The sequence below is a fragment of the Nylanderia fulva genome, unplaced genomic scaffold (genome assembly GCF_048542155.1).
Source record: "Nylanderia fulva isolate GAGA-0341 unplaced genomic scaffold, ASM4854215v1 Scaffold413, whole genome shotgun sequence".
NCBI classification, from domain to species: domain Eukaryota; kingdom Metazoa; phylum Arthropoda; class Insecta; order Hymenoptera; family Formicidae; genus Nylanderia; species Nylanderia fulva.
The window spans coordinates 3,819-22,500 of NW_028190492.1; the positions used below are offsets into that span (position 1 = coordinate 3,819).

At 50.6% G+C, this 18,682-nt stretch overlaps 1 non-coding gene and 2 pseudogenes across 1 annotated transcript; all 3 read left to right on the forward strand.

Moving 5' to 3' along the window:
* Positions 1-7,825: 7,825 nt before the first annotated feature.
* LOC146721775 (small subunit ribosomal RNA) lies at positions 7,826-8,555 on the forward strand (annotated as a pseudogene; the record flags this gene model as incomplete).
* An 810-nt stretch (positions 8,556-9,365) lies between these two features.
* LOC114931364 (5.8S ribosomal RNA) lies at positions 9,366-9,520 on the forward strand. Its single transcript, XR_003819661.1, has one exon. It is a non-coding gene; the product is annotated as a 5.8S ribosomal RNA (ribosomal RNA).
* Positions 9,521-11,494: 1,974 nt separating this feature from the next.
* On the forward strand, positions 11,495-12,395 carry LOC146721776 (large subunit ribosomal RNA; annotated as a pseudogene; the record flags this gene model as incomplete).
* Positions 12,396-18,682: the final 6,287 nt, after the last annotated feature.

Here is an 18,682-nt window from a genome sequence, read left to right on the forward strand (position 1 = left end):
CGCGGAGAGGGTAACCTACCTTATGAATCTTTGGTAAACCATACGCACGAGGCAAATTACCATTCGTACACCTCAATTGTCTGTATGTGTTATCGTCTATTAATTTATTATCTAACCAAGATTTTAATAAATTAGCAACCCTCGTGCTCAGTGACTTCAGCGGAGTCCTATTAAGTGATGTATACGTAGAATCGTCTTTCAATAAAAAATTCATTTTCTCAACGTAGTCTGACCGGTCCATCAGTACAGTAACCTGACCTTTATCAGCTTTAGTTGCAAAAATATTTTTGTTAGATTTCAAAAATTTTGAGCAGTCGGAGTATCTATTACAAATGTAATTATCGATGTAACATACATGTTTTTGTTTACTCAAAAACTTGTGTACCGAACTCGCTATCGAAAATCTCAAATTATCCAGGTTGTCACTGGGAAACTTTCTATGATTAACTTCAATATTCTTTATGTTTTCTAATGCAGAAATTTTCCTATCATCTTTATTACTTCTACAAATGGGTACGCCAAACTTATCACCCAAACTGAGAAACCTCATCACCGAATCCGGAACGCGACGATTGCTGATATTTACAATCCATTTGCGGTAATCTATTTTTATTAATGGATTCCGAACCCCATAATACTTGCGACAAATGTGTTCAAATTTTCTTCTTAGACGCCGCTTCTCACTATTATTATATTTATGAATGATATGCCCATTGTGATCAAAAAAGCCAACGACAAACTCAAAAGGTAAATTATCAAATAATCGCTTTTCGATATGATTCAAATTGACACGTAACGCACGTAATTTACAATTAATATCTTTAATCTCTAAGTTTAATAACTCAATTTTGCTACGATGCTGGAGATGTAGCCATTTAAGTGTAACATTTCTGCTGTGAAAAATAGTTGATTTACTTGCTGTATTGTTGTTGTTAATATGCGGAGGTAGAATATCCATCCGTCTGCACCGGAGTAAAAATATAAGTTGTTGATAAGATTTACATATGTTCTTCTTCGTCTTGATCCAAGATTTTAGCATCAAAGACATTTGCATACTAAATTTCTCCGACACGTAATTAAAATATCCTCTTTGTAAAACCACCATAATAAGGTCACGGTGTGATAAAATAAATAATAATCCTTAAGGTTGCCAGTAATAATTAATAAAAAACCACTCCTCAATGTTTAAAGTCCACCAGACTGGCAATAATTTATTATAAATAATTATTTGAAATACAACAACAACGTTTCGGCTGTCATTGCAGCCCTTTTCAAGTACATCTATAAAAAGCATTCTGTCATTAGTTTACATCGGACTTGCAACGATCATGAGTTCCGTTGGGATTCTCCGGTGATTCTGCATGAGGAAAAACAGACAAGAAAAAGAGAAATTGCAGAAATGTTTTACATAAAAAAACAAGGAAAAAGTATTAATTTACAGAAAGATACGGAGAATTTCAGTGGGATTTATGATCGTGTTCTTGACGTTATTTAAGTCGTTTTATATTTATTTTTACTTTTAATTTTATTTTTATTTTTATATCTACCTATTTATTTATTTTTATTTATTTGATTTTATTATGACGATTTAAATTACGAAAGACACTTTTAGTTTCGTCTCTATCTTCTTAACGCTTAGTGACTAAGATTCTTGTGAACAGTTAACATCTATTTAATATGTGCTTACTTCTGTCAGTCTTACATTGTTCATCAAAACAAGCGTTAACATTGTCGGTAGTTTGCATAGAAGTTGATTTACTGTTTTAAATTTGGTATGTAACACATTTTTGTATTTAAATGTATAATTAATTGTTGCGAATAAGTGTATTAAATTATAATTATTTTGATTGAACTTTTTATAGATGTACTTGAAAAGGGCTGCAATGACAGCCGAAACGTTGTTGTTGTATTTCAAATAATTATTTATAATAAATTATTGCCAGTCTGGTCGACTTTAAACATTGAGGAGTGGTTTTTTATTAATTATTACTGGCAACCTTAAGGATTATTATATATAATATGTATTTTATTGCAGATTTTGTTATTTTGTTGTTATCATTAAACATGAATGTCTCGAGCTGTTCCTTTGTCTCCATCATCTCCTCTACTTCATTTACTCCTGTGCTCTGTTCTAATCTTTCATATCCATCCTTCTCATTTTCAGAATCACTCAGCCTTGTGTTCCCTTCATGCGTCTCTTCAGTGTCTTTTTGGGTACTACCCAAAGGAGGTGGTGATCTACTTACAGATCCCCTTCGCGCAAACAGCAATTCTCTTTTTCTCTCTTTTTCGGCGTTTAGAGTTTCGGTTACTTTCGCGCCAGCATTAGTCGTTACCAAAGTATCAGCCAAGTTTTTGTGTTTTTGTTTGAGTTTTGTTCTTTCCATGTATATCCCACGAGTATGGCAGGAAAAAAAATGTCCACTCAGGCAGAGCCTCCATCACCTGAGTAAGGCGACTTATATACCACAGAGGTTGCGCCAGGTGCCTCTGGGGGATTGTTTGCGGTCGCGCAACTTAACCTCCCCGCGGCCATGCAGCCCCACACACGATGCCTCCCATCTTGGCTTGAAAGGGACCTTGGGGCCCCGGGTGCGTCATGCCCGTACTACTGTCGAATCGTCAGTAGCCTCCTGGGGAAAGTAGATAGGAACAGATGTCCGTGGTTGATTTAACGTGCGGTACCTGCTCAGAGAGCTTAATCACACGACCCCCATGGGTGCGGAATTGGGATAAGCCCAATCAGCTCGTTCCAGCAGGCCAGGAACTACCAGTAGCGCCTCCGAGTTTGTAGGACTCTTCGGCAACCCACCGGTTGGGGCGAGCGCCTGTCCAACGCTCTACCAGCTGTGCAGGACTGGTGCCCGAGCAGATACGCTGCTCACCCGTCGAGGCCCGAGAGCTCCTAACCAGCATGCGGCTTCAACCACTACCCCCACGAGTCCGACCTCAATTGCCGGGACGAGGGACGAATCCCCGACTCCCGTGGTACCAGTCAAGATCACTGGTTGGATCTTCGTGGCCGAGACCACTCCCAGCTTTCGGAGGCCTACACCTCCCAGGCAGTGGTCGGCCTATGTTCCTCGGGAACATCGGCTTCTCTTATCCTCCTTTCAGCAGCGCCCTCCTTCTCTGAAATACAATCTTTGCATACACACCAACACTTTCATACCTTTCCTTACATTCCAACATGCGACTCACATCCACACTGCCATTCTTTCGCACAATCACACCCCACTCACTCAGGTTCCTTACATCACCATACATTGGACACTCAACCAACACATGCTTTTAATTCTCTCTCTCCGCTCCGCATGCACAGCTCTCACTCTCAAACAGACCACGCTTATACAGGAATTCATTCAAACTTCCATGCCCTGTCAGAATACAGCCCAGGCTCAAGCCAGGCTCGAACTCTCGGCACTCACCCGCGAACCTTACATTCTTTATAAATTCATACGTCACTCTTCCTTTCTCGCATTTATTCCATCTATTCTGCCACATCTCATACAGCCTTTCACTCACCAATTCCATACATCCATCCACACCTCTCTCACGCAAGTCACTATCATTCACTACATCATACTCACTCATACTAATTCCCTTTCTCACCTTATACAACACTCCTCTTCTCACGCACTCCAGGTCCCACGGCAAGCCACCCATAAGGACTTGCATGGCCGCCGTGGAGACCGTTCTACATACATTCAGACACGCACTCAACACCACTCGCTGTCACCTATTTATGAGCTCCCTCGCATATTCAAATCTCATCACTCCATACCATACACTCGCTCCATACATCACACACGACATGAACAGACCTTTATACAACACAGTCACAGCTTTCTTTTGCAAACCCCACTCACTTCTCAACACGCGTCTTAATTTTCCCACCACATTCATACATTTCTTTCTCAGACACTCCAGATGCAACCTGTAGTTCATCCTTTTACTCACACAAACACCCAGATATTTCACGCTTCTCGCATACCTCACGCATCTATCATTCACTCGTACATTGGGAGGCCTCGTCCCAGCCATACTACCTTTCATCAACATCATCACAGTCTTGTTCTCAGACACACTCACACCTACTTTCACTCCCCATTCGTACACCATTCTCATCCACTTAGTCCTTCCACGACCAACAACAAGTCATCCGCGTACGCAACCATTTTACATTCACTCTCACGCAGCCGCCACAACAGTTCATCCATCATTAGGTTCCATATAAATGGATCACAGATGGAGCCCTGCGGGCAGCCACGCTTTACGTCTTTCCACACTGTGTCACACGCACCCATCATGCATACACGCCTGCCGCTAAAATAGCTCTTCCATAATTCAATTTCTTCACATTCAACCTCACGCAATTTCTCGATCACACATTCCCACTCTAGATTATCAAACGCTCCTTTGAAAGTCCACGAACACTCCTAACACATACTTTCTCTCCGACCCATTCACCCAGTCATGCACTCGATTCCATGCATCCTCGGTCGACCGATTCCTTACGAATCCGTACTGGGCGTCACACATTCTTCCACACATCGTTCGCTCGAGTCTTCCTACCATCATTCGCTCCAACACTTTCCCCAGCACGGACAGCAGTCAAATGGGCCTATAAGACCCAGGGTCCGACCTAGGTTTATCGGGGGACTTCAATAACACTACCACCCGCGCAGTCTTCCACGCCGGGGGGAAACACGCTGTATTCAGACATACATCATACATTCTTTTCATCCATACCGGGACAGCACGCCAAATCGCTCGCAACATCTCAGCACTCACACCATCCATACCAGGTGCCTTACCCACTTTCATCGATCTCACTGCCACATCCACTTCGCTCCATTCAAACTGCTTTTCTTCTTCCCTCACGTTTCCTCTGGCGTCTATCGCCACGTTCGTCCTTGCTGCCGAGAAGAATCTCTTCATTAGCTCATCCGCGCTTTCTTTCCATGTACTCGTCACTCTATCACCCACTTTTATACCACTTAATCTTACCCTATCACGCTTTCTCATGCACACCTTATATACATCGCTCCATGGATCCCTCTTCCCAGTCACGCACACAAATTGCTTCCAATTCTCTTCTTTCACTCTTCGCATTTTCTCCTTATACTCCCGCAAAACATACTTATATTCAGATTCAGCGATTTTCGGATCTATATTTTTCTCTTGCATTCATTTATTTATTTTCCGTAGGGGGGGTAAAGGGGTATTGAAATTAAATCTCAAAATATGAGATTATTTCATATTTAAAATCTTGGCCGTGTCCAAGTAAAAATTTGGTGCCTTGTGCACCGGTATTTTAATTCTAACGAAAAATTATTTAGTTTCGTTAGGATAACGCATTGTCACCCGCGATTTGGCTCTTGTTGCCCGTCTTATACGTTAAATTTATATTTATATATTACAGAGCCTTGTTAAAACTCTTATATTTGAGACACGCTGGCTTAAAAAATGCGTTTGTTTACCAACATTAATATATATAACAGAGAAAAGTATAGAATCGAAAGGATCTGAATAGCTCAGCTGGAAGAGCAGTCGCCCGGCAAGCGAAAGGTCTCGGGTTCGATTCCCGATTCAGCGATTTTCGGATCTATATTTTTCTCTTGCATTCATTTATTTATTTTCCGTAGGGGGGTTAAAGGGGTATTGAAATTAAATTTCAAAATATGAGATCACAAGTTTCCTAGCATACACAGGTTTACACCTCTTCATCCACGATCATTCGCACTATGGATCCATTTCATCATTCGCTCTACACAGCTCTGCGCATCCGCTTTGTCTATGGCGCTCGCTGCATCCTCTAACGCACTCTCTCGCATATCACACATATATCCTTCCCAGTCTACGTCCTTGCACACCCATCTACGCTTCTACCAGCCCTCATTCGTACCTACATTCTCTCTGTGTACCATCCGTATTAACAATACGTTATGGTCACTCACTCCCCAGTCGGGCTTTACTTCCCACTCATACCGGCACCCTTCCATTCACGCCGTTCACGAAAGTGACATCGATGTCACTCTCCCCATTCGGCCCGCTGAACGAGTAAAACTCGCTTGGCTCATTCAACAACATTCATCCCACTCGCAATCATCCATTCCTCAATCACTCTACCACGCGCTTCACTCTCTCTGCTGCCTCCACCCTTGCTATACCACAAGGGAGAGACGGCACGGCATTCGCATCCATACCTATCAGCAGACGCTTTCTCCCGGCCGTCTCACATACTCTGTCCATGTACGCCAAGTACGGCTCGATACACTTACCATACTGGCAATACATGGACGCCACATACATTTCGCCAAAGTCCCCCTTCAACCACACACTCACTTCAAGCTTATTCGTACACTCTCTCACGTACATCACGTCTAACCTAGAGTCATTTACCACCACTGCTGCTTTCACCGTCCCACTTTCGCACACAATCACATCCATACCTATGGGCAAGCCCACCACACGTCCATGCCTTTCATACGGTTCTTGCAGCAGTGCTACATTCACTCGACGTTCGCGCATCATCTCACCCAGATCACACATAATCGCATACGCTCTCTGGCAGTTATACTGCACCACATTCACGCACCATTCATTCGTCATTTATTCTCGCTTTCTCTCTCTCTAACGCTCTCACGTATTCCGGACACACTTCGGACAGGTCTCTTTCAGCTTACAGTTTCTACACACACTTTCCTTTTTATAATCTCTCATCATGTGTCCTACACATCCACATTTTTGGCACAGTCTTTCCTTTTCGGTGCATTGCCGCATCATGTGCCCAAATGCGAAGCACTTGTGGCACCTCAGCACACTGAAAAACTCTTTCACCCTAAAGGCCTTCTAATGCACAAACACTCGTCCGTCACTACAGAGCACATTTCTTATTGCACTCGTAACTTCTAATATCACATTTCCGCAGGTTGCATCTTTCTTCGCATTCCTACTCACAACACGCACACGTTCCATAAATACTCTCTCATCCACTCGCCCTTTCAAGCTCCTCTCATACATTTCTCTCATTAACACTTCACTCGCCATATCATTCGGCACATCGTACAAGATGATCTTTGGGCCTATCTTGCGAGGCAGCTCAACCTTTAGGCCAGCATTCTTAAACTGACCACACTCTCTTATTCTTTTCAACTCACTCTCGCTCACCGTCTCAATCGCTACACCTTCCATTCCTCACTTTCCTCACCGCTTTTCACACGCACATTCAGTGACTTGCTCACATGCTTCATCATTCTCGCCTTTACTTCCTCACTTGTCACACTCGCACTTGCATCATCCGCTCTCACTATTACCGCATAACTCTTCTCTTTCGTTTTCACTCGTTTTCACATTCACTTCCTGTACCTTTTCAATCACGCTCTTTTCAACATTTTTCGCACTCACGCTCGCATAGCTCATTCCACTTCCGCCGTAGGCTAAATCCCGACTCGCTCGACGCATACACTCATCCAGTTTCCCCTGTATTCTCTCATTTTTGCACAACATTTTCATCATCTGTTCCTCATATTCTCCCACAATGTCCAGTATTTTCTCACTCGCACTCTTTGAAATTTTGTTCGTCTCCGTAAACAGGAATTTACGGAGTCTCGCACCAATTACTCTCATACACGCTATCTCACTCACTTCCGCAACGCTCTCATTCTCTCCCTCATTCATTAATCAAGAACGAAAGTTAGAGGTTCGAAGGCGATCAGATACCGCCCTAGTTCTAACCATAAACGATGCCAGCTAGCGATCCGCCGAAGTTCCTCGATGACTCGGCGGGCAGCTTCCGGGAAACCAAAGCTTTTGGGTTCCGGGGGAAGTATGGTTGCAAAGCTGAAACTTAAAGGAATTGACTGAAGGGCACCACCAGGAGTGGAGCCTGCGGCTTAATTTGACTCAACACGGGAAACTTCACCAGGCCCAGACACCGGAAGGATTGACAGATTGATAGCTCTTTCTTGATTCGGTGGGTGGTGGTGCATGGCCGTTCTTAGTTGGTGGAGCGATTTGTCTGGTTAATTCCGATAACGAACGAGACTCTAGCCTGCTAAATAGGCGTACCTTATGGTATCGCGAAGGCCCTCGGCTTCGGCTGGCGGGTTTTTACTACCAACGTACAAACAAATCTTCTTAGAGGGACAGGCGGCTTCTAGCCGCACGAGATTGAGCAATAACAGGTCTGTGATGCCCTTAGATATTCTGGGCCGCACGCGCGCTACACTGAAGGAATCAGCGTGTGTTCCCTGGCCGAAAGGCCCGGGTAACCCGCTGAACCTCCTTCGTGCTAGGGATTGGGGCTTGCAATTGTTCCCCATGAACGAGGAATTCCCAGTAAGCGCGAGTCATAAGCTCGCGTTGATTACGTCCCTGCCCTTTGTACACACCGCCCGTCGCTACTACCGATTGAATGATTTAGTGAAGGTCTTCGGACTGGTGCGCGGCAATGTCTCGGCATTGCCGATGTTGCCGGGAAGATGACCAAACTTGATCATTTAGAGGAAGTAAAAGTCGTAACAAGGTTTCCGTAGGTGAACCTGCGGAAGGATCATTAACGTTCCGGAGGTCCTGCTCTGCGTCGAGAGTCCTATCTTTTGGGAGAGAACGCGCGCTCGCAGCAGTCGGCGACTGAATGGACGCGCTGAAAAGGCGCTCTCAGAGAAAAAGAAAATAACGGATTTGACGGAATTTGTTGATTGTGTTTTGAATATAACGACGGACGCCGTCGCGCCTCTCTGACCGAAAGTAGTCGGCAAGCAGAGCAGCGCGCCCGGCGGTGTTCGACGACGATTCGGAGCGAGACGCTTCGCGATCACGCTCGTGTGTGTGCCATTCTCCGGCCACACACACACAGAGCGTCGATTCGGCGTTGAGCGCGAACCGGTGGTAACCTATGCCCGCGCACGCGTGTGTGCAGCACCCACGACGTTCGTCGACGCGCGCCCTCCCCGTTGTCGCGGGGCAGCGGTCAGCGTGCCGAGAACACACGGTGTGCGACCGCGAGTGCCGAGCGAGAGGACCCCCATATATTATTATAATATATATATAACACAGAGAAGGGATCGATGATATTTCGACCAATCTGTCAACTGTGTCGGTCCGACGGTTTCTTCAAAGAGCTTCCGCCTCGGCTCTCCCGTTGCGGGAGAGACGCTCCGAACGAGAAACACACAACTCTATCTTTGTGCCGTAGCCTTCCCTGGCGGGAGGCGGCGATCCGCGCGCGTCCTCAGATGCGCGCGGACAGGCTGATCGAAGAGCCACCACGATTATTCTCTCTCCCTCGTCCGAGAGAAGAGACCACGATGGTTGAACGAGAAGCGCGTTTCTTCGCGAACGCAAAAATTTCGAACGATTACCCTGAACGGTGGATCACTTGGCTCGTGGGTCGATGAAGAACGCAGCTAATTGCGCGTCAACTTGTGAACTGCAGGACACATGAACATCGACATTTCGAACGCACATTGCGGTCCACGGATACAATTCCCGGACCACGCCTGGCTGAGGGTCGTTCTAGTACCCCTAAACTGCTTGCGCCCGAAAAGCGCGCACGGCCACGACGCGGGCGACCAGAGAATGGCGCGCGCATCGCCTGTGCCCTGTGCAACGCTTACAATGGGCGTACGAGCGATCGTTGGACGTTCGCCCGAGGTGTCTGTGCCGCGCCGACCGGCCGCGGTGCAAATCCTGGCGTCGTCTGAAATGACACACCGAAATAATAATAATAATGAGGAGGAGAAGCGCACAAGCGTGTAAAACGTTGGCGAACGCGCGCCCAGAGAATGCTGCGCGAATTAAGAGGGGGAGCGTGTTTGTGTATCCAAGTCGTGTGTGTACGCGAGAGCCGAGGAGAAATGGGATGAGAGTAAGAGCGCGCGCGAAGGGAGCAACAAACGGCCAAAAAAAGGGTCAGGACGGTGAATGGCACCGCTTTCCCTAGAGCGGCGCGTGCGTCGTTGTCTCCCGAAAGTAGGTAGCGCTTGTCTCACCGTCTCTCCTCTCTGTACATCACACAGACTGACCGGACTGCTCTCGCACTCTGTGCCGCGTCTCTCGGTGCGATAGCGCTCGCGCGTCTTATGCCGAGGCGCCCTTGCCCGCACACATAACGGTATTACGGAGAAATATACGGCGCGTCGTCGTCCGGCGGAGAGAGCATTCGTAATCCTTTACCTCTTTACGGAGAAGGGTTTTGAATCGCGAGCCGACCGCGTGTCCGAGTCCACGAAATTTTCGTAAAGCGAAAAAAGGGGACCGGCGCGCCGCGTCGTGTACTCGTCGAATCGATTCCGCCCGAATTTCGTATATAAAAGAGAAGGGAGAGCCGAGAATCTCGAACCCCGCGATATATCGTCTCCATTACCACCAACGAGTGTGTGTGCGGTTAGCGCCCCGGCGATTTGCCTTCTCGCGTATTTCGTGTGCTGCCGCTGCTGCTCTCTCGTTCGACGCTCTCTCTCTCTCTCCCTCTTATTAATATATATTATAGAGGAGAGACGACGATGAGCGACGCGGAGGAGGCAAACGGCTACGAAAACTCACTATGCGACGACCTCAGAGCAGGCGAAATTACCCGCTGAATTTAAGCATATTATTAAGCGGAGGAAAAGAAACTAACCAGGATTTCCTTAGTAGCGGCGAGCGAACAGGAAAAAGCCCAGCACCGAATCCCGCGGTTCCGCCGCAGGGAAATGTGGTGTTTGGGAGGATCCGCTTATCCCGAGGTGCCGCGTCGCGTCCAAGTCCATCTTGAATGGGGCCACTTACCCGTAGAGGGTGCCAGGCCCGTAGCGACCGGTGCGCGCCTCGGGAGGATCTCTCCTTAGAGTCGGGTTGCTTGAGAGTGCAGCTCTAAGTGGGTGGTAAACTCCATCTAAGGCTAAATACGACCACGAGACCGATAGCGAACAAGTACCGTGAGGGAAAGTTGAAAAGAACTTTGAAGAGAGAGTTCAAGAGTACGTGAAACCGTTCAGGGGTAAACCTAAGAAACCCAAAAGATCGAACGGGGAGATTCATCGTCAGCGGCGCTGGCTTCGCGTCGGTCGGCGATGTCCCGCGGAGTCCTTGCGGCTCGCGCGCGGGCACGCTACCGTGCGCCGATGTCCGGCGCTCGTCGTCGTGCACTTCTCCCCAAGTAGAACGTCGCGACCCGCTGGGTGCCGGTCTACGGCCCGGGTGCGGTGTCTGTCGCATCGCCGGTAAAACGGCACGCGACAAACCCTCGGTCGCCCGGCCGGCTGCTCGGCGGTACGCGCAAGGTATCAGGCCGCACTATTCACGGTGCGTCGAGACCGTCGCAAGCGCGCGCCACGGTACTCGGAGGTTACGGACTTCGCGCCGTCCCCGGTCCTGGCCCGCTGTTGGTTACAGTACGGTACACCTTCGACAGGCCTGCGAACGTCTCCCGCTGTCTTGCGGGAGACCGATACCGGTCGGCGACGCTACTTCTTTGGGTACTCTTAGGACCCGTCTTGAAACACGGACCAAGGAGTCTAACATGTACGCTAGTCATTGGGACCTGTCGCGAGACCTAAAGGCGTAATGAAAGTGAAGGTCGGCCCTGGCCGTCGACCTAGGGAGGATGGGCCGCGTCGCGATGCGGCCTCGCACTCCCGGGGCGTCTCGTTTTCATCGCGAGAAAAGGCGCACCCAGAGCGTACACGTTGGGACCCGAAAGATGGTGAACTATGCCTGGTCAGGACGAAGTCAGGGGAAACCCTGATGGAGGTCCGTAGCGATTCTGACGTGCAAATCGATCGTCGGAACTGGGTATAGGGGCGAAAGACTAATCGAACCATCTAGTAGCTGGTTCCCTCCGAAGTTTCCCTCAGGATAGCTGGCACTCGGCCGTTCCGCACGGAACGCGCGCGAGTCTCATCTGGTAAAGCGAATGATTAGAGGCCTTGGGGCCGAAACGACCTCAACTTATTCTCAAATTTTAAATGGGTGAGATCTCTGGCTTTCTTGAATTATGAAGCCACGAGCATCTTCGGATCAGAGTGCCAAGTGGGCCATTTTTGGTAAGCAGAACTGGCGCTGTGGGATGAACCAAACGCAGAGTTAAGGCGCCCAACTCGACGCTCATGGGACACCATGAAAGGCGTTGGTTGCTTAAGACAGCAGGACGGTGGTCATGGAAGTCGAAATCCGCTAAGGAGTGTGTAACAACTCACCTGCCGAAGCAACTAGCCCTGAAAATGGATGGCGCTGAAGCGTCGAGCCTATACTCTGCCGTCAGCGGCAAGTGGGGCGGCAACCGGGAGCGGGCGTTAGTCTTCTCTCGCGTCGTCACGAAGCCCTGACGAGTAGGAGGGTCGCGACGGTGAGCGCAGAAGGGTCTGGGCGCGAGCCTGCCTGGAGCCGCCGTCGGTGCAGATCTTGGTGGTAGTAGCAAATACTCCAGCGAGGCCCTGGAGGACTGACGTGGAGAAGGGTTTCGTGTGAACAGCCGTTGCACACGAGTCAGTCGATCCTAAGCCCTAGGAGAAATCCTATGTCAATGACGGCGTACAATATACTCGAGTGTCGAGAAATAATAATAAATATTATACGAAAGACACACGCCCGTCGGGCGAAAGGGAATCCGGTTCCTATTCCGGAACCAGGCAGCGGAACCTGCATACAATTCGGGCCCTCGTAAGAGTGTTCGTCGGGGTAACCCAAAATGACCTGGAAACGCCGTCGGGAGATCCGGGAAGAGTTTTCTTTTCTGTATAAGCGTTCGAGTTCCCTGGAAACCTCTAGCAGGGAGATAGGGTTTGGAACGCGAAGAGCACCGCAGTTGCGGCGGTGTCACCTCGAAGGTCTCGGCGATGGCGCTGCCACGGATCCAGTTCCTGTGGCGGATAAGACCTTGCTCTGGGATCCTGTAACACCTGCAGAGGTGAACAAGATTTCCGTAAGGACTGGCACTGTGCCCGGATTGGACCAGATTACGCCGAGGATGTGGAACGCTGTTCCTGCGATTCTTCGTGCGCTTTTGTTCAATTTGCTGCTCCTGGCAGAGACGATCCCCTCATCAATCGCCACAACCAGAACGGTATTCCTTGAGAAGGGGGGTATGTCCGATCGGCCAGGTCCGACGGAGTACCGACCTCTCAGCATAGGATTCGTTATAATAAGACATTTCCACAAGATATTGGCAAAGAGATTGGCAGCCCTCGACATCTTCGAAAGGCGCCAAAGGGGGTTCCGGCCGGTGGACGGGGTATGTGAGAACGTCACAGTCCTTTTATCCGTGCTTTGGGACGCCCGGAGGCGCTATCGTTCTCTGCAAGTGGCGTGCGTCGATCTGTCGAAAGATTTCGATACGGTTGCGCACGCTGCTATTCATACGACTCTCGATGAGCTGGGGCTCCCTCGGGAGTTTAGAGAGTACGTAAGGGCTGTCTATTCGAATGCGCTGACCGAGTTGCAGGAGGTCAGCGCTAAGGAAGTGTCGGCCATCAAGATCGGCCGTGGCGTGAGACAGGGTGATCCGTTGTCGCCCCTGCTGTTCAATCTGGTCGTAGATAGAGCACTAGGAATTCTCTCGGAGGACGTTGGCTATCGGTTGGGTGGCCGGCTTATCAATGCACTGGGCTACGCAGACGACATTGTGCTCCTGGCCTCTACCAGAGATGGTCTGCAGGAGAACTTGACACGGCTTCAATGACGCCTTTATGCGAAATGGGCTCGAGATCAACGCGAGAAAGACCGGAGTGCTGTTCATGGCGGCGTCCAGCAGAGACAAGAAGGTGAAGGTGGACACCACACCTTATTTTACCGTGGGGGGAGAGATGATACCGCAAAGATCCCTGGTCGATGCCTGGACGTATCTGGGCTGCGAGTACACAGGTGCTAGGGAACTCGCAAGCGATCCACCCTTAGCTCAGGCCATCGAGCAACTCACGAGGGCACCTCTTAAGCCGCAACAGCGGCTGAGGTTGTTGCGTAACTGTCTCCTTCCACGGTATTATCACCGATGGACAGTGGGTACGGTCTCGGCCAAAACCCTCAAGGGTAAGAATATCATCGTACGCACTGCGGTGCGACGATGGCTGCGTTTTCCCCATAATGTTCCTGCTGGATACCTGCATGCGCCGATACAGTGTGGCGGGCTTGGAATGCCTCTATTGAGAACTTTGATCCCAATTCTGAAGCATAACCGACTGCAGCGGTTGTGTCGGAGTACTCTGCCCGCAGCATGCGCGGCTGCCGAAACCACGTATGTGGCTAGGCAGCTTGTTTGGTGTGAAAACCAGATGCGAGTGCGGGGCCATAGAGTGACTACAACCGCTGAGCTCAGACAGCAGTGTGCGGCCTGGTTGCGCGAGTCGTGCGATGGGAGTGGACTCAGAGAGGTTGCGGCCTCCAACCTGAGCTCCTACTGGGTATCGGCTGGCGCCGATGCCATCCCAGGTGCCGACTACGTGCACTATCACCACATACGGGCTAACTGCATACCGTCTAGAGCAAGATGCTCCCGAGGTCGTGATGGGCGCGATAATCGCTGTCGTGCCGGTTGTCCCGAAACCGAGACGCCGACTCACTGCGTGCAACGCTGCTTCAGAACGCACGGAGGGAGAATCCTGCGGCATGACGACCTATGCCGTCAAGTTGGTGGCTATTTACAGCAGAAGGGATGGCGCATCGATGCGGAACAAGCGTATTCGACGTCTGCCGGCCGGAGGCGGCCCGACCTGACCATCGCTAAGGGTGGTGAGGCAGTGGTCGTAGACGCGCAAGTAGTGTCTAGCGAAACCGCGTTGGAGATGTCCCACGAGCGTAAGGTGGAGAAGTACCGATCATGTAATGATCTGGCAGCCGCTGTGGCGGAGCGCACAGGAGTACCTCGAAATAATGTTCGTTTTACCGCCATTACAATTTCGTGGCGAGGTGTCTGGAGCTCGCGAAGCGAGTCTGAGTTGCGAGAGCTGGGTTTAACGTCCGCCCAGCTCTGAACGTTGACCACTCGAGTTTTGTGGGGCTCATGGCTGAACTGGAAACGTTTTAACGCAATGACATCGCGTTATAACGAAGGAAGGCGGAACGTCGCCTCATCTGGTGGTGCATGATGGATGGCGCGTAGAGTTGGGGGCCTCCGCATCAATTGCGCGAGTTTGAATGATTGCGTGAATGGTCGAGGTGAAGTACAAGCTGCCTTTGGCTAGCTCCGACCTTCACGCTCCAGGGTGTTGACTGCGAACACCAACAGTAAACAGCTCTGCAATATCGTTGTCGGTGGCAACTTAGCGACTGTGATTGTATAGCAGTCGTCGCGCACCGTAGACAAAACATAGCCAAATGCCTCGTCATCTAATTAGTGACGCGCATGAATGGATTAACGAGATTCCCACTGTCCCTATCTACTTACTAGCACAGCATTGCCACGAGTCGGAGTCGCAAGACCGAATGGCTCATATGTGGCGCGCACACCTAGTGTGTAGTAGCGTGGCTCCCTCTTGCTTGTTTTGCACGCAGAGCCGGGACCGAGGCGTGAATGTCGAGGAGTCGAAGAAGAGTTTAAAATAAAAGTGAAACATGCGAATGACTAGATTGACCAGCACAAACTCTGGACAAACAGTCTAGGAAATGAAAACGCAAAATCGGTAAACAAACCGATAGCCCAAAAACTGGTGTCCTAAGACTTGGCCCCAGAGTGTTCGGCCCGAAGCTCGCCGCTTCCCCTTACAAACTCTGTGAGCCTCGAAAATACGGATTGTTCCCAGGCGCGCATGCCGGGTCTGTCGAGTGTCGGGGCGAAGGTCGCAAGCGTGTCCCTAACGGGACGCCGCATACGTTTGTGGCTGGAAACCTGGCTCGATGGATCGGACATGCAGTGGAACAATCTAAGAACACTCGGTGTTTCTCTCTGCGGCATGCGGCACGCGGGGAGGTTCGCCGGAAGTTGTCCGAAGGGGCAGTCACCCAGACTGAGGGCAAAATGGACCCGGTCCCACGGGCTATGGGCCCAGACCTTGAGGACGGAAGGAAGTCAGGCAGTGCGCGTTGGAAGTCAGCAAAGCATCCGGAAAAGCAGTACGTGGCGACTCGGCCCTTGGGGTGCGCTCCGGTGCAACTCACGAGGCTGGCCACGCGGTGGGTTTCAAAAAGGGCTAAAGGCAACACGCCTTAAGGACCCAGATGAACCCAACGCAAGATTGAAAAGCAACACGCCGCGTGGAGACTCGGCCCCCCTGGGATGCACTTCGGTGCAACTCACGAGGCTGGCCACGCGGTGGGTTTCAAAAAAAAAAAAAGGGCTAAAGGCAACACGCCTTAAGGACCCAGTTGAACCCAATGTAGGATTGCAAAGCAACACGCCGCGTGGGGACTCGGCCCCTGGGGTGCGCTTCGGCGTCGCTGTCGGGGGCTGCCGCGACGCGTGTTGAGACTGACAGAAAACGTAAAATGCAATGGGTGCGGCCCTGGGGACAACAAAGCAAGGGATTGAAAGGAATGGGAGGGACCTCCGGCCACATCATGGCCAGCGAGTGTCCACAAGCGTTAAAAGTCTCCCGAGTAGTGCCGGGAACCCCAAAAACTCTCCAAGATTCTAAAGCAACACGCCGCGGCGAATGAAGGGAGCTTATTATTATTTTCAGGTCTTCCACCCTCAGGCCTACACACTGCATTGCTACGAGTCGGCGTCACTGACCAAATGGCTCACAAGTAGCACGCGCACATGGATGTGTCGGAGGGGCGCACTCGGGGTCGCCCGCACAGCGAAACTTTTTCCTCATCCGAGGACTGGAGTGCTGGGGGTGGCACGAGTGCGCTGCCCGTACCTATCTATTCCAATCCCTGTCCTACCAACACCAAGTTCCGCCTTCCCGGAGACCCATCACATTTCCGCTCGCCTCCCTCATGCTGCGGTTTGATGGTAGAGGAGCAGGGGTCTCTGTCTGCGCCTGATGGGCCCCGCGCCTCCCGGTTTTTGGCCCGGGGGCGTGGGGACCAAAGGGCGACCTCTTTTCTTTTCAGGAACATCATCATCGGTATCCTCGTCGTTGCTCCGGTCGTTTCGTTCGCTTTACTTTGTCTCGTTCGTTCGTCTGCTTCGGGTGGAATGCCGATGAATAGGTAGGCGTTTCCTAACAATGGCGCTCGTCTTAATGTTAAGGTGTTAGGTACCGTGCCGAGGGCATGAATGGTCGGGTAGACGGTAAGATCGCGGCCGCTAACGGTCCGCCGGGGATATCTGCCGCCCTCCCGGTGTACTTAGGCTTGGTGGCGTAGTGGTGGCTCTGCGTCGCTTGATCCCCTCTTCCACCGCACTCGTGGGAACAAAATGAGTATTTTCAATTCTTTGGTGAGAAGGAGTGCCCGCCTGGCAAATCGCTTCCTGTCGGGTGGGACAGTAGCCCAGGAAGCACATAGTGGCTGCGGCCTTCGTGCTGTCCGAGTTGAACTAGCTAGATGCGACGCGACCGCGAGAAAGCCCAGGCCGGTGTTCATCAACCGGCTAAAACCGAACGTAGATTTAAGGAAAAACCGCGGAAAAAACCACGAGAATAGAGCAGGGATTAGCACCGCGATTAGCTCCGTGATTAGTTCCGCGACCAGCGCCGTAAATAACGCTGAAATTAGCTCCGCGAACCCCCTAGAACCCCAACCCACACTCATAAACTATCGGATCGAGCCGGGCCGCTCCAAAGCGCGGCAAGCTCCTCTTCTTTTACTTCGACCGGAAATTTCTTACTGGCGACCACGGGGGTGAGAATCCTGCAGCTGAACATGAGACGTTCGGCTAAAGTCACGGGAGAGGTGCGTCAGCTCGTCGTCGAAAAGCGACTTGACATCTTGTTATTGCAGGAAACCATGTGTCAGGAAGCGGGACACGGGTCACACCTTCGTTGGGCTAGGATTGGGAATGAGAGTGGCCGCCGTACGCTCGCAACGCCCGTGGGCGGCGGTGGCAGCCTGCAACTCTCAATTTCAGCTACTGTTTATCTCGCAGCTCAGCACAGCTCACTGCGTCTGTGCAGAAGTGCAAGCACCTGGCTTCTCCTTCTATGTGGCTTCGTGCTACTTTCAGTACTGCGAAGAAATAGAGAAGCACCTCAGGCACCTCGAAATGGTGTTTCATTCGCTGAGGGGGAAGAGATTGATAGTTGCGATAGATGCCAATGCCCGATCGCCGCTGTGGGGTCCCCAGGAGGCGGACGAAAGAGGTGCGAAAGTCGAAGACCTCATCCGGGCATCTGGTATAGAGGTGGTCAACGATGCTGGCCAGAAACCCACCTTTTGGACGGCAAGAGGTTCATCATATATCGATGTGACCTTGGCGTCGCCCTCCATGACCCGTTTCATCAGGGAATGGAAGGTACGGGACAATTGGACAACCAGCGACCACAACTCCATCGACATCAGGCTCAGAGTGCCGAAGGGGCGGGACGCCGGGGGTGCCGCGAACATGAGATTCGACACCCGTCGGGCCGACTGGGAACGGTTTTCCGGGACTCTCGCTGATCTTTCAGGGTCCATGCTGGAGGCGCTCGAGTTGAGGTCGGCGGAGGAAGTAGAGGAAATGGCCGAAAAGCTCGCAGTTGTCCTTAGCGAGGCATGCAAGGCCTCAATGCCAAGAAAAAAGCAGTTTAGGAAGTCCAACTCGTAGTGGACTAGGGAGCTAACAATCTTCAAGAAAAGGCTATACAGGTTGAGACGTGGCCTGCAGAAGGAGCATGGC